Source organism: Sus scrofa, chromosome 8 (genome assembly GCF_000003025.6).
Source record: "Sus scrofa isolate TJ Tabasco breed Duroc chromosome 8, Sscrofa11.1, whole genome shotgun sequence".
Classification (NCBI taxonomy): domain Eukaryota; kingdom Metazoa; phylum Chordata; class Mammalia; order Artiodactyla; family Suidae; genus Sus; species Sus scrofa.
The window spans coordinates 47,745,962-47,759,086 of record NC_010450.4 but is presented as its reverse complement, the minus strand read 5'-3'; the positions used below and the strand labels follow the sequence as shown (position 1 = coordinate 47,759,086).

Below are 13,125 nucleotides of genomic sequence, written 5' to 3'. Positions count from 1 at the left end.
TTCACCAGGCTGACTAAGAAGCATTTGTGCTAAGTGGATTATCAAGTGGCTACAAAAGTCTTATAGCAGTTTGGGTCAGTTCCACTTCTTTTTTTAGGGATTTTAGGATTTGAGAACTTCAGGATAAGAAGCTGATGCCCAGTGTAAGGCTAACTTGTCTGAGGGAAGGCAGAACTCCCCCTGCATTACCCAGGTATGGGAGGTCTGGAGGCTGACGAGCAAGGAAGCTGCTGGTGACTCTGAGCGCGGCTTCCCACTGAGAAGATGCTATAAATGGCCACGAGGGTCACAAGCTAAAACCACAGTCTTTACATAATACATTCACCCAGCAATGACCAAACATCATGAGTCACCACACAGCTGAGGTTTGGGAGCTACAAAGGGGAACCATGACACCAGGAGAGGAAAGGCAGATTCCACCCTCCTTTCCCGAGGTCAGGGTCAAGGCCAAGTCAGGTAGAACTCCAAGCCAGGCAAGGTCTGTGTGGCAGTCAGGGCATCACCACCCACAGCTGCTGGCTAAGGCCCTGCTGGATGTCAGAATGCCTGGGTCCAGGCAGGATGGAGTGTCTGCTGGACATCAGAACGCCAGGTCCAGACAGGATGGAGCATTTACTGGAACACCTGGTCCAGGCAGCATGGAGCATCTACTGGATGTCGGAACACCAAGGTCTAGGTGATGGAGTGTCTGCTCCCAGGCATACCCAGTGCTCCCTCCTCTGTAAACGATGTGCTGCAGTTGGGATGCCCCTCAACATCTCAAACTTCAACTTTCACACTGATTACCTGCTAAGTGTGCAGAATGCAATCCAAACAGACCCCAGCTGGGGACTGAGGGAAAGGCAACTTCCGTGAATTGGTTTCCACCTCAGCACAGCACACCACACCCTTGCCTTACTCGGAGGACTCTACACTGATACAGAAGCAGACTTCTTAGCACAGATGCACCACTGACTGAGAGAATGTACAGGAGATGCTGGCAAAATCTGAAGGGGAAAGGCGCAAGCTCTCTGGAGGCAAGAGAGGCTGGGGGGCAGGTGTCACCGAAGGGTACCGCGCCAGCCAGGACTCCACCCCTGCAGGCTTCCCAGATTTTGTTGTTATCACTAACAGGTTCTTCCCTTCCTCCCCTTTAAAAAAACTTACAGATTCTCCAAATATGGCTCATATGGTATAAGAAAAAGAATGCATACGTATGTATGTATGTATGGGTCACCATGTTGCACAGCAGAAAATGGCACGGCAGTGCCAATCAACTATAATTTTTAAAAATGTGGAGTTCCCGTCGTGGCACAGTGGTTAACGAATCCGACTAGGAACCATGAGGTTGCGGGTTCGGTCCCTGCCCTTGCTCAGTGGGTTAACGATCCGGCGTTGCCGTGAGCTGTGGTGTAGGTTGCAGACACGGCTCGGATCCTGCGTTGCTGTGCCTCTGGCGTAGGCCGGTGGCTACAGCTCCGATTCGACCCCTAGCCTGGGAACCTCCATATGCCGCGGGAGCGGCCCAAGAAATAGCAGCAACAAGAACAACAACTAAAGACAAAAAAAATAAAAAAATAAAAAAATAAAAAAAATAAAAAAAAAATAAAAATGTAAAAAAAAAAAAATCCAAAATGGTCCATTTAATTTTTTTCTTTTCTTTTTATGGCCATACCTGCAGCTCATGAAGTTCCCAGGCTAGGGGTCAAATCAGAGCTGCAGTTGCAGGCCTAGGTCACAGCCATGGCAACACCTAGATCCTTAACTCACTAAGCAAGGCCAGGGATCGAACCTGCATTCTCAGAAACAACATCAGGTCCTTAGCCCACTGGGCCACAATGGGAACTCTGGTTCCTTTAATTCTTAAAAGAATACCACTTAATTATTTTCTGGTATCTAGAGACTAGAAACTACCTGTAATTTTTTTTTTTTTAAAAAGATGCTCTGCCATCCATCTCCAGAAATGCATTGACTCACTGTTCACTCAGCTAATTCTTCCACACTCTTGTCAGCATAACCTGAATAGTCCACGTGTATTACTGTATCCCAAGGTGAATGAGATGTACTTTTCAGCTCTGCTCACAACTAACTTGCATCAACGTGATTTCCTGTCTTTTCCTAAAGGTAAAGGCTTCCCATCCTCCCTTCCACCCAGAGGAACTGTCTACTAAAAACAGGTAAGTGAACTTTGAAGTAAATATTTAAGACACAGCTTTATATATAAATTCTAGATCCAGTTAACTTGCATACAGATAAGGTAACATTCTTTTTCCCTAGAGGTTTTCAAGGTCAAAAGCATGATTCTCTTCCATAAGATCTGCTGTTTTCAAAATAGGGATGTCAAGATCAATAGAAACTGTACCTATCTCTGGTTGTAAATATGAACTTTAGAAGAGATGGCATGGGGTGGGGAGACAGTCAGAGAGCAGGGCTGCAGCGCAGAGGCTGGGGCCAAACTAAGGAAAATGAGATGGGGAAGGAGGGAGGACACAGTTCAAATACTCATTCTCACATATGCTTTGACCCAGCAATTCCACTCGCAGGAATTAATCCTACAGGTCAACCTGCACAGGTACAAAAAGGGACCCACCACAGCGCTGTCTGGAACAGCAAGGCATCAACATGGGAGGGTACATCTACACAACAGAGTGTTAACCAGGGTACAGCCCTAAATGGGGAGGCTCCTTATGCGATTACAGAATACACTCTAGCATATCACTTTAACTGGAAACAAAAAAGAAGCATAAAACCCTGTGTACATGGAGTTCTTGTCGTGGCTCAGTGGTAACAAACTCGACTGGGATCCATGAGGATGTGGGTTCGATCCCTGGCCTCGCTCAGCGGCTTAAGTATTCAGTGTTATTGTGAGCTGTGGTGTAGGTGGCAGTCAGGGCTGGGATCCTGCATTACTATGGCTGTGGTATAGGCCGGCAGCTGTAGCTCCAATTCGAACCCTAGCCTAGGAACTTCCATGTGCCATGGATGAAGCCTTAAAAAGCAAAACAAACAAACAAGCAAACAAAGAACACTGTGTATAGAATGCTACCATATGTATTTTCAAACAGGAAAAAACGAGGAGAAAAAATGGATTTTATGATACATGCAGAGTATGTCTAGCAAGACGTCGTCATAAGACTGGTGGTATCTGGGGCAGAGAGCTAGGTCGCTAAGGGAGAGAAGCACGTTGGTCACTCCTTACAGAGCTCAGGCAAAGGCGCTCCCTGCACCGCTTAAGGTGAGTCTGTCAAAGCAGTGGAATGAGGATGCTGTCGGAGCCAGGCAGCCTGGGTCCACGTCCCCACCCAGCACCTCCCCAGCCATAACCTGGCAGGTACCCACCACTGCGTTCCTCATATCCTTATCTGCAGAATGGGGGTGATGGGAATACCCGCCATGTGAGTCTTGCTTTGACACTTAAATGTAAAGTGGGTGTTCTCAGCAGGCAGTGGGTGTTACATAAATTTCCACCAAAGCTTTGTGCCTTTTGAATATTTAACCAAATGTCTCTGCTATTTCTTGAAAAATTAAAAATAATGAAATCAAGGAATACAACAGGAAGAGTTCTATTTTTTTTTAACCCATCAAAGATTCTAGTATTGTTTTAAGACAAACAACCTTAATGACTGTTGGCTTTAAGAAGCTTTTGGCAGCTGAAGCATGAGGCAGTGGGTGAACTCCTACCTTAATGAATTCAAGACATTCAGATGCAGTTTCAAGTATGTAGTTTGGCCTTAGATAATGACATTTACTGAGCGTCCTGCTCAGCGTTCACAGACCACATTTTCCTCCTTCCTCCCCCCTACCCCACCTCCCCCAAGGACAGGACAAAGTTTCCAAAAAAGTAGCCCCCTTCTCATTTATTAAACCTAATTACCACTATGAGTTTGCTACTGCTGTTTCAGGACTGTATCCAATTGACTTCCATTGCATTAAATAACTGTCCCTTTTTAGTGCATCATCTCGGAGCCTAGAAGGCCTGGTGCCTGGGTGCAGGCAGGGAGCAGCGCACAGGAAACAACTGCTGAACACCTTTCCAGAATGTACAACCAGAGCTGGCCTTCGCAAGTGTCCTGTGAGAGACTCTTCCACCATCTGGCTGACACAAATGTCAGGAGACTTTAGTCAGGTTAGAACCACCACGTGGCACCAATAGGATTAAAACCAGTGTCTCTTGACTGCAAACCCATGCTCTGCCAATTGTGCTGCACCACCTTCATGTCACCAGCAAACAACTTAGGCTCACATGCCCTGCAGCCCAAGCCCTGCCTCTGCATTTCTGTCTCAGGAGTCAGAACACGCCATTCTGGAAAATACAAACACTGGTGACATAGCGGTCAGCCTGAAAGACACAACACAAGGCTGTGTAAGCATTACAACTTTAGTTACATAGAAAAATGTGATCCAGGCCTTTTCAAAAAGTTCACAAAAAATCAGCAGCTCATACGACAGACAAAGGATCTGTCTCCTTAATATATAAAGAACAATCAGGAATCAATAAAGATGTGCAAACCAGTGCAAGTGTAGGCAATAGATACAGATAGGTCACAGAAAAACAGAAATAAGATGGCCTTCAAAACACAGAAAAAGATGTGAACTCTCACTCTTAGGGGAATGTCAATTAAAATCATATACCTAGTCAGGTGGACAAAAATTCAAAAGGTATGACACCCCACATGAGAGAAACACAGGCAGAGGTACCTGTGAAGGGCAGATGAAAGGCAACAAGCACAGCTCTCAGGGTCACAGGTGTGTTTAACCTTGGACCCACCAATCCACCTCTGGAACTAAACAGATCTAACATGTGACTGCAGCATGTCTACTGAAAGTAGAGAACTGGAAACAACTGGGGAGGACGCCGGCTGGGGCAAATTACATCACTTAAGCTCCCTCCACACAACATAACCCTAGCTGCTGCCAGGACAGCACCAGCGTGATCGTGGGCCTGGAGACCCCCGAGACCACAGCCAAGTCTGATGCATGCAGCAAGTTCTCATGCAGAGTATGCTGCCCTCTATGAGAGAAGGAATACATGTCTGTATTCACTTGCTTCTTACAAAAGAGATAATACAGGACTTAGTCTTAGTACACCGAATTTTTAAAAAGTAGAAAGAGAAAGAAAAAAATTTTTTTCAGTAGGAAGAGGGGCATTCCCTTGGGGTGCCTTGGTTAAGGATCCAGTGTTGTCACTGCTGTGGCAGATGGATCCCTGGCCCAGGAACTTCAACATGCCGCAGGCATGGCCAAAAATCATTAACAACAACAACAAAATAAAAATAGGAAGAGAAAGAATAATACTGACCTCTGAAGGCAAAACTCACAAAAACATTCTGTTCTCCCAGGTAAAGAGCAAGGCTGGTTTATCAGAAGTGGTTTTGGGCTCCACTGGTTCTGAAAGGGAGATCCAGATCTTAAGGTCCACTCCTGGCCATGGACAGGCCTGGGGATGACGCAGAGAAAATGAGGCCAGGAACTGCCCCAGTGCCTCCTAAGCTTGGTCTTTAAATTACACAGTCCAAATAGTTGATGAATTTGCCTGAAAATGCTCTCCCTGGCTAGGTGGGGGAGGGTAAGCCTTTCAAAAGACAATGCTGTTCTCTATATCTGAGTCTGTTTCTGTTCTATAGACAGGTTCATTTGTGCCATATTCTAGATTCCACATATAAGTGATATCAGATGCTATTTGACTTGTGATTGCCAAGGGCAGGAGAGTGGGATGGACGGAGAGCTTGGGGTTGGTAGGTAAAAACTATTACATTTAGAATAGATAAGAAATGAGGTCCTACTGTCTAGCACAGGGAACTATACCCGATCTCTTGGGATAGACCATGATAGAATGAGAAATAATATGAGAAAAGGAATGCATATATATATATATATATATATATATGAATGACTGGGTTACTATGCTGTACAGCAGAAACTGGCACAACACCGTAAATCAATTATAACTTTTAAAAAGTTTTAAAACAAGAAAATAAAAAGTTCAGTTTAAAAATTAATTTTTGGGGAGTTCCCGTCGTGGCGCAGCGGTTAACGAATCCGACTAGGAATCACATGAGGTTGCGGGTTCGATCCCTGCCCTTGATCAGTGGGTTAACGATCCGGCGTTGCCGTGAGCTGTGGTGTAGGTTGCAGACGCGGCTCAGATCCCGCGTTGCTGTGGCTCTGGCGTAGGCCGGCAGCTACAGCTCCGATTAGACCCCTAGCTTGGGAACCTCCATATGCCACAGGAGTGGCCCAAAAAAACAGCAAAAAGACAAAAAAAAAAAATTAATTTTTGGGAGTTCCCATCATGGCTCAGTGGAAATGAATTTGACTAGCATCCATGAGGACACAGGTTCGATCCCTGGCCTTGCTCAGTAGGTTAAGGATCCAGCACTGCTGTGAGCTGTGGTGTAGGCCAGCAGCTACATCTCCGATTCAACCCCTAGTCTGGGAACTTCCATATGCTGTGGGTGAGGCCCTAAAAAGACCATAAATAAATAAATAAATAAATATAATTAATTAATTTTTAAAAAGATAATGCTGGTTTGCCGTCCTAGAGAGACTGGCAGTTGCTATCTGGGAGCCAGAACTTGAGGCCGAAATGTGTATTATGGTATATTCATGTCACAGAAAGGCACCTGCAGGATGGGGCTGGCACAGTGGCTGGGAAGTGCTCGTGCTGCCATGCCTGTCGCCACGAGGTCTCTGTGACCCTAAGCCACAAGGCCAGGGGCTGGAGGAAGGGGTCCCTGCTGCTTCTCCCCCACCCCCCTGTGGACACACCTGGGACCTTTGCCCACCGTTCCTGGATTCCAAACTGATTTTTTTATCCTCTCCACCCCCAAAAAAGTCCATATCAAAACTTTTCCACGAATCCTTATTATTTTTTAAAAATTTTATTATCATTGATTTATTTTTCTGTCCATTTCTGCTGTACAGCAAAGCGACCAAGTCATACATCTATACATGCCCTCTTTCTCACATCATCCTCCATCGTGTTTCACCACAAGTGACTGGACATAGTTCGCTGCACTATACAGCAGGATCTCATTGTCTGTCCATTCTATATGTACCAGTCTATATCTATTAACCCTGAACTCCCAGTCCATCCCACTCCCTACCCACCCACGCACTCCACCCCATCCCTGTCCAGGAATCTTTATAACAGCACTATTCACAATAGCCAAAATGTGGAAAAAATCACATGCCTGGATAAATAAAGTCTGGTCTATCCATACAATAGGATATGATTCAGCAATAGAAAGGAATGAGGTAACAATACATGCCAAAGCATGGTAAATCTTAAAAACATTATGGCAAGTGAAACAAGTTAATCCCAAAGGATCATATATTGTATCATTCTGTTACAGGAATATCCAGAAATACAGGAAATATCCAGAAATAGGCAAATCTAGAGAGACAGATGGTAAAGCAGTGGTTGACTAGAGCTGGAGGGAGAGAGATTAGGGAAGAACTGCTAATTTCCCGGGTCGGGAGTCGAATCTGAGCTGCAGCTCCGACCTACACCACAGCTGTGGCAATGCTGGATCCTTAATGTACTGCACCAGGCAGGGGATCAAACCCACACCTGAGGAGTGACCTGACCTGTTGCAGAGACAGCACTGGATCCTTAACCCATTGCACCACATCAGGAACTCCTGTGTGAGCTTTCTTTTAAGCCTAATGAAAATGTCCTGAAGTTGATGTGGTGATATCTGTAAAACTCTGTGAACACAGTCAAATCCACTGGGGCGGGACACACACACACTTGTGTGTGTGTGTGTGTGTGTGTGTGTGTGTGTGTATCTTGTCTTTTTAAGGCCATACCTGTGGCATATGGAAGTTCCCAAGCTAAGGGTCAAATCAGAACTGTACCTGCCAGGCCTCACCACAGCCACAGAAATGCCAGATCCAAACCACGTCTGCAAACTATGCCACGGCTCACAGCAACACCAGATCCTTAACCCACTGAGCAAGGCCAGGGGTCGAACCCACATCCTCACGTATACTAGTTGGGTTCGTAACCCTCTGAGCCACAACGGGAACTCCCTATGTACATATATTTTAAGTGGGTGGATTGTAGGGAATGTGAATCACATCTCAAAAAAGCTGTTTTAAAGAAAACGAGATTCAATTTACATTCCCCTTTTCCCTGACCTCCCAGCCCAGCCCAAGGATGACGTGTGGTGGGGATATCATGCACTGCTGACAGGAAAGGAGACAGGTCACCACCATAGAGAAAACTGAGTAAAGCCCAAGAGTCACATTTCCCAAAACCTAAACTCCATTCTTCATAGGCATATACCCTATGAAATCCATGCAGATGTGCAGACACAGCCATTTATATACTACTATTCATTGCAACATTATTTATAATAGTAAAAATTTGTAAAAGAAAAACTGGAATGTTCATTAATAGACTAACAGATGCATAAATTGTAGCATGCTCATACAATGGGATGCCATACTAAATTCAGAATGAAGAAACTAGAGCTACACGAATTAATATGGATAAAACTCAAAAACATAGTTTTGTATAAAAAGTAAGCTTTGGGGTTTCCACTGTGGCAAAACAGGATTGGCAATATCTCTGCAGCACCAGGACGCAGGTTCCACCCCTTGCCCAGCACAGTGGGTTAAAGGATGTGGCATTGTCTCAGCTGTGGCAGAGATTTCAAGTGCGGCTCAGATCTGATTCCTTGTCCAAGAACTGCATATGCCAAAAAATAAAAAATAAAAAAATAGTAATAATAAAATAAGCTTCAAAACAATATGTACAGCATGATATCCAGTTTATAATATTAAATATATGTGTAAGCCAGTATTATTTATGGACCACAGACAAGCAGAGGAATGAGAACCATCACATTCGGATGGCGGTTACCTCTGGAAGGAAAGGAGGGAGAAGACGGGGGCCAGGAAGGACAATGCAGGAAGCATCTTTCTCTTCCCCAATGTTTTAGTTCCTTTTAAAAATTATACATGTGAGGCAAAAGTGGCAAAATGTGAAGATTCAAGAAAACTGGGTTGTGGTTATACATAGAGTGATTCTAAAACAGTCTGCACTTTTTGTATGATTGAAATATTTCATAATAAAATGAAAAGTGCTAAATGACTTTTTAAATGAGAAGAAAAAGATTTGGTAGGAAACTAATAAAATTAAATGGGATGAGGAAGAAAAAAGAGGTGGGAGCAACAAGTGTCAAACATATATTTTTATTGTTGAACCCAGTGAATGTATTAGCTCTGAAGACATATAGAGAAAATGCTTTTTGAAACATTAAGGGAAAAGAACCTCACACTTGTATCATCTAAGAAGTGATTTAAACCTATCCAAGAAGCTGGAGGTCTTCAAGTTGGCTGAGGCACCAGCCCAGTGAGTGTGACTCCTGACCTCACTGCACCCTGCCCCAACTGCAACCCAATTTAAAACAACCCAATTTAGGAGTTCCCATTGTGGCTCAGTGGAAATGAACCTGACTAGTATCTGTGAGGATGTGGATTCAATCCCTGGCTTCACTCAGTGGGTCGGGGATGCAGAGTTGCCATGAGCTGCGGTATAAGTCGCAGTCATGGCTCAGATCTGGCATCACTCTGGCTGTAGCAAAGGCTGGCAGCTATAGCTCCAATTCAACCCCTAGCCTGGAAACTTCCATATGCCTCAAGTTAAGAAGGAAGGAGGGAGGGAGGAAAGAAGGAAGGAAGGAAGGGGAAAGGAAAAGAAAAGAAAAAGAAAGAAAAGGAAAGGAAAAGAAAGAGTAAAGAAAGAGAAAAAAAATAAACCAACCTAATATAAAAATATGCAAAAGACCTGGACAGCTCATGAAAGATACAGATGGCAAACAGCATGTGAAAAAGGTGTTCCACATCATCTGTCATTAGAGAAATACAGATCAAAATACCAGTAAGATACCCCTACACACCTATCAGAACGGCCAAAATCCAGCACACTGACACCACCAAATGCTAAGAGGATGTGGAACAGCAGAAACGTCACTTATTGCTGGTTGGCGGAAATGCAAAACATTGCAGCCACTCTGGAAGTTTCACTGTTTCTTACAAAACTAAATAAACTCTTACTTTACAATGCAGGAATCACATGCCTTGATTTTACCCAGAGAAATAAGACTTACACCACATAAAAACCTGCACGTGGATGTTTACAGCAGCTTTAGTCATAATTGCCAAAACATGGAAGCAACCAAGATGCCCTCCAGTAGGTGATGGATCAATAAACTATGCCACATCCACAGTGGATAGTATTCACCACAAAAAAGAAATGAGCTATCAAGCCATGAAAAGACATCGAGGAACCTTTAATGCTTATCACTAAGTGACAGAAGCCAATGTGAAAAGGCAACGTTCTACATGATTCCAACCAAATGACATTCTGGACAAGGTTACAACTATGGAAACAGTGAAAAGATCCATGGTTGCCAAGGGAGATAGATGGGCAGAGCACAGAGGACTTTAAGGGCATGAAACTATTCTGTGTGATACTATTTTTTTTTTTCCACACCTGTGGTACGTGGAAGTTTCTGGGGCAGGAATCGAACCCTCGCCACCACAGTGTCCAAAGCCAGATCCTTAACCCACTGCACCACAAGTGAATTCCTATACAACACTATATTGATGGATACATTTCATTACATATTTGTCTTAACCCTACAGAATGAACACCACCAAGAGTGAACCTTGAATGTAAACTACAGTTTGGGGTGATTACCATGGGTCAGTTGTAGGTTCATCAGTTTTAACAAAAGTCCTGTCTGGTGTAGGATGTTGACAGTGGGGGAGGCTATGAGTGTGGAATGGGGGCTTAGGGAAAATCTGTCCTTTCTGCTTAATTTTGCGGTGAACCTAACACTGCTCTGAAAAAGAAAGACTCAAAAAAATTTCAATGGCCAAGAGAGCCTTTAAAATATAGGACTCTGAGTAATAAGCACTGTTTTCTGTTTCTTTTCTTTTCAGGGCCACACCTGCAGCATATGAAAGTTCTCAGGCTAGGGGTTGAACTGGAAATTTTTTTTTTTGACTACTTCAGAGAGTTTCTTTCCACTGGTTGATGGTTGGGATTTAGAGGTGCAATTTGAGAATGAGTGAAAGGGTGCCTTGTAATAACCTATATTGGAAAAAAAGAATGGACCTATGTATACACATGACTGATTCATTTTACTGTACACTCGAAATAATACACATTGTAAGTCAACTATATGCCAGTAAATTTTTTTTTGAAATCAGTGAATAAATTAAAAAACTATGTCTTTGGGGATTAGTCAACCAATCTCCCACTTTAATTTCTTTTAGAGGAGAAACTAGAAACAGAGAGATGAGGTGATGATCCCAAAGACAATCAGTTTGCAGGGGCAGTGAGTGGATTGAGCTTTTCGATGGTGAGATCCAGGCAGAGAAGACCCCGGATAAGAGGAGCTGCCTCTAAATCTGGCACCACAGCCTATGTTCTCACATGTTCGGGCTGAATTTTTTTTTTTTTTTAATCAGCAATGAAAAAACTAACTTAGCTCTAACAAGGATGTGGTTTTTACATTTTTTTTTTCTTTTGTTTGCCTTTGGTGAGGGTGAGGCATGAAAGTAGAAGGAAATATCATAGAAAAAAAAAAAAAAGACAGCATTTAATTCACTTCTGTTCTATAAAGACCTGAGAGTAGTGGTATATATATTTTTAAAACCTTTCTTATCTCAGAAAAATCTGAGATTAAGCCAAGGATCAACCTTCAAGATGTAAACATGGACTGATGATGTAGGCCTGATGCCCATGTCCCATGTACCTCGGGGTCCCACGGGCTGGATTCCCCTTGGTGAGTTTGGTTCTAAGTTTGCCCGTCACCTCAGCCAGGCCCCAGGTCACCAAATCCCACCAGGGCTGGGGACAACATGTTACTCAGACAATGAAGGGATAAGGCTGAGCTGGCCTGGCTCACGGGAGAGGTTGCAGCAGGACACCCAGGCTCAAGCCCAGCTCACATACCCCAGGCCAAACCATTGATCAGGAGCTCAAGGGGAAAGGTCGCAGAAGTGGCCCAGCACCTGGCCTATGGCCGCAGGGTTAGAGTCACCTGTCTTCTGCCTGAAACACTGTCATTTTAAACACAATTTGTTATGATGACTGACAACACGGGCTCTGCCCTGCTCGCCACTGATATGTATCAAAATAAGACGCAGACATGGTTTTTGTCAGTGTTACCAGGCCATTCATTCGCCCCCTCACTCATTCTCAAATTGCACCTCTAAATCCCAACCATCAAGCAGTGGGAAGAAACTCTCTAAAGCAGTCAAAGAAAATTCCATGTGATGCAGAAAACCACCGAGAAGGGAAGGAATGCAGGAAGGGCAGTGAACTTGTGAGGGCAGGGCCAGTGCATCTGGGAGGGGGAGAGCCCCGCCCAGGAATCCGCAGGCTCGCTGGGAAGCTGGTCACCAGCACAAGACCATCAGCTGACCCGCCTGGGATTTCCCTGTGCTTCCCACTCCCGCAGTGCAGCAGCTCCACAGCTTAAACACGAAAAGCAGAACAGTTCTCGCTAAGTGAAGCTCAAATGAAACCCTCCCCCGTCCCCCCACCCCGCCGCCTGCATTAGACGTTCCTCTAACAGCCTTTTACTAAAATCTTTAGTAACCCCACAACCCCACCTACTCTAAATAAAGACTGCTGGTGAAATCATGGCCGGCTTGTCACCAAGCAGTGTTCACTGGGGAAAATACACCCCGGTTTCCGTACTTGTTCTCTTGTTAAGGAACTTCCACAAACAAGCGAAGGCTCTTTCTTTAATAAAATCACTGCGTCCAAGTTGCTGATAAATCAGAGATCCACCTTCATGACTTGGTCTGTCCCCTCGTCCTGGAGATTCTACAGTTCAGCGCATCTCCTCTGAACCCAAATGTCAAGATGTGAAACTTCAAGCGCCATTGACTCTAAATGACTGTTTCAGTTCCTCTTTGGCGTGCATGGGGCATACTGTTAAAAAGGCAAGGTTATGGCAAATGTTCTCTGGCCATAAGAGAAACAGTGGTTCACAGATAAGCTCGGCAAATCCCAGATTCCACAAATACACAGCCCTATGGACATATCTGATTGGCTGGGAAGGTTTGGAAAAATCAAGTTATTAGCAGCTTTGCTGTGGTTGATATTTTAAGAAAGAA

At 44.4% G+C, this 13,125-nt stretch overlaps 1 protein-coding gene across 7 annotated transcripts in view; it reads right to left on the bottom strand.

Annotated features, from left to right (window-relative positions):
* The window catches only part of FNIP2 (folliculin interacting protein 2), a 135,665-nt gene that overhangs the window by 79,455 nt on the left and 43,085 nt on the right, over window positions 1-13,125 (bottom strand). The window contains exon 1 of one of the 7 annotated variants that reach the window (XM_021101303.1): window positions 5,279-5,686. The exons of the other annotated variants lie outside the window; for them this stretch is intronic. The gene's annotated coding sequence lies outside the window, so the exon portion shown is untranslated. Of the gene's footprint in view, window positions 1-5,278; window positions 5,687-13,125 lie in introns of those variants that run through there. 7 annotated transcript variants of the gene reach the window in all.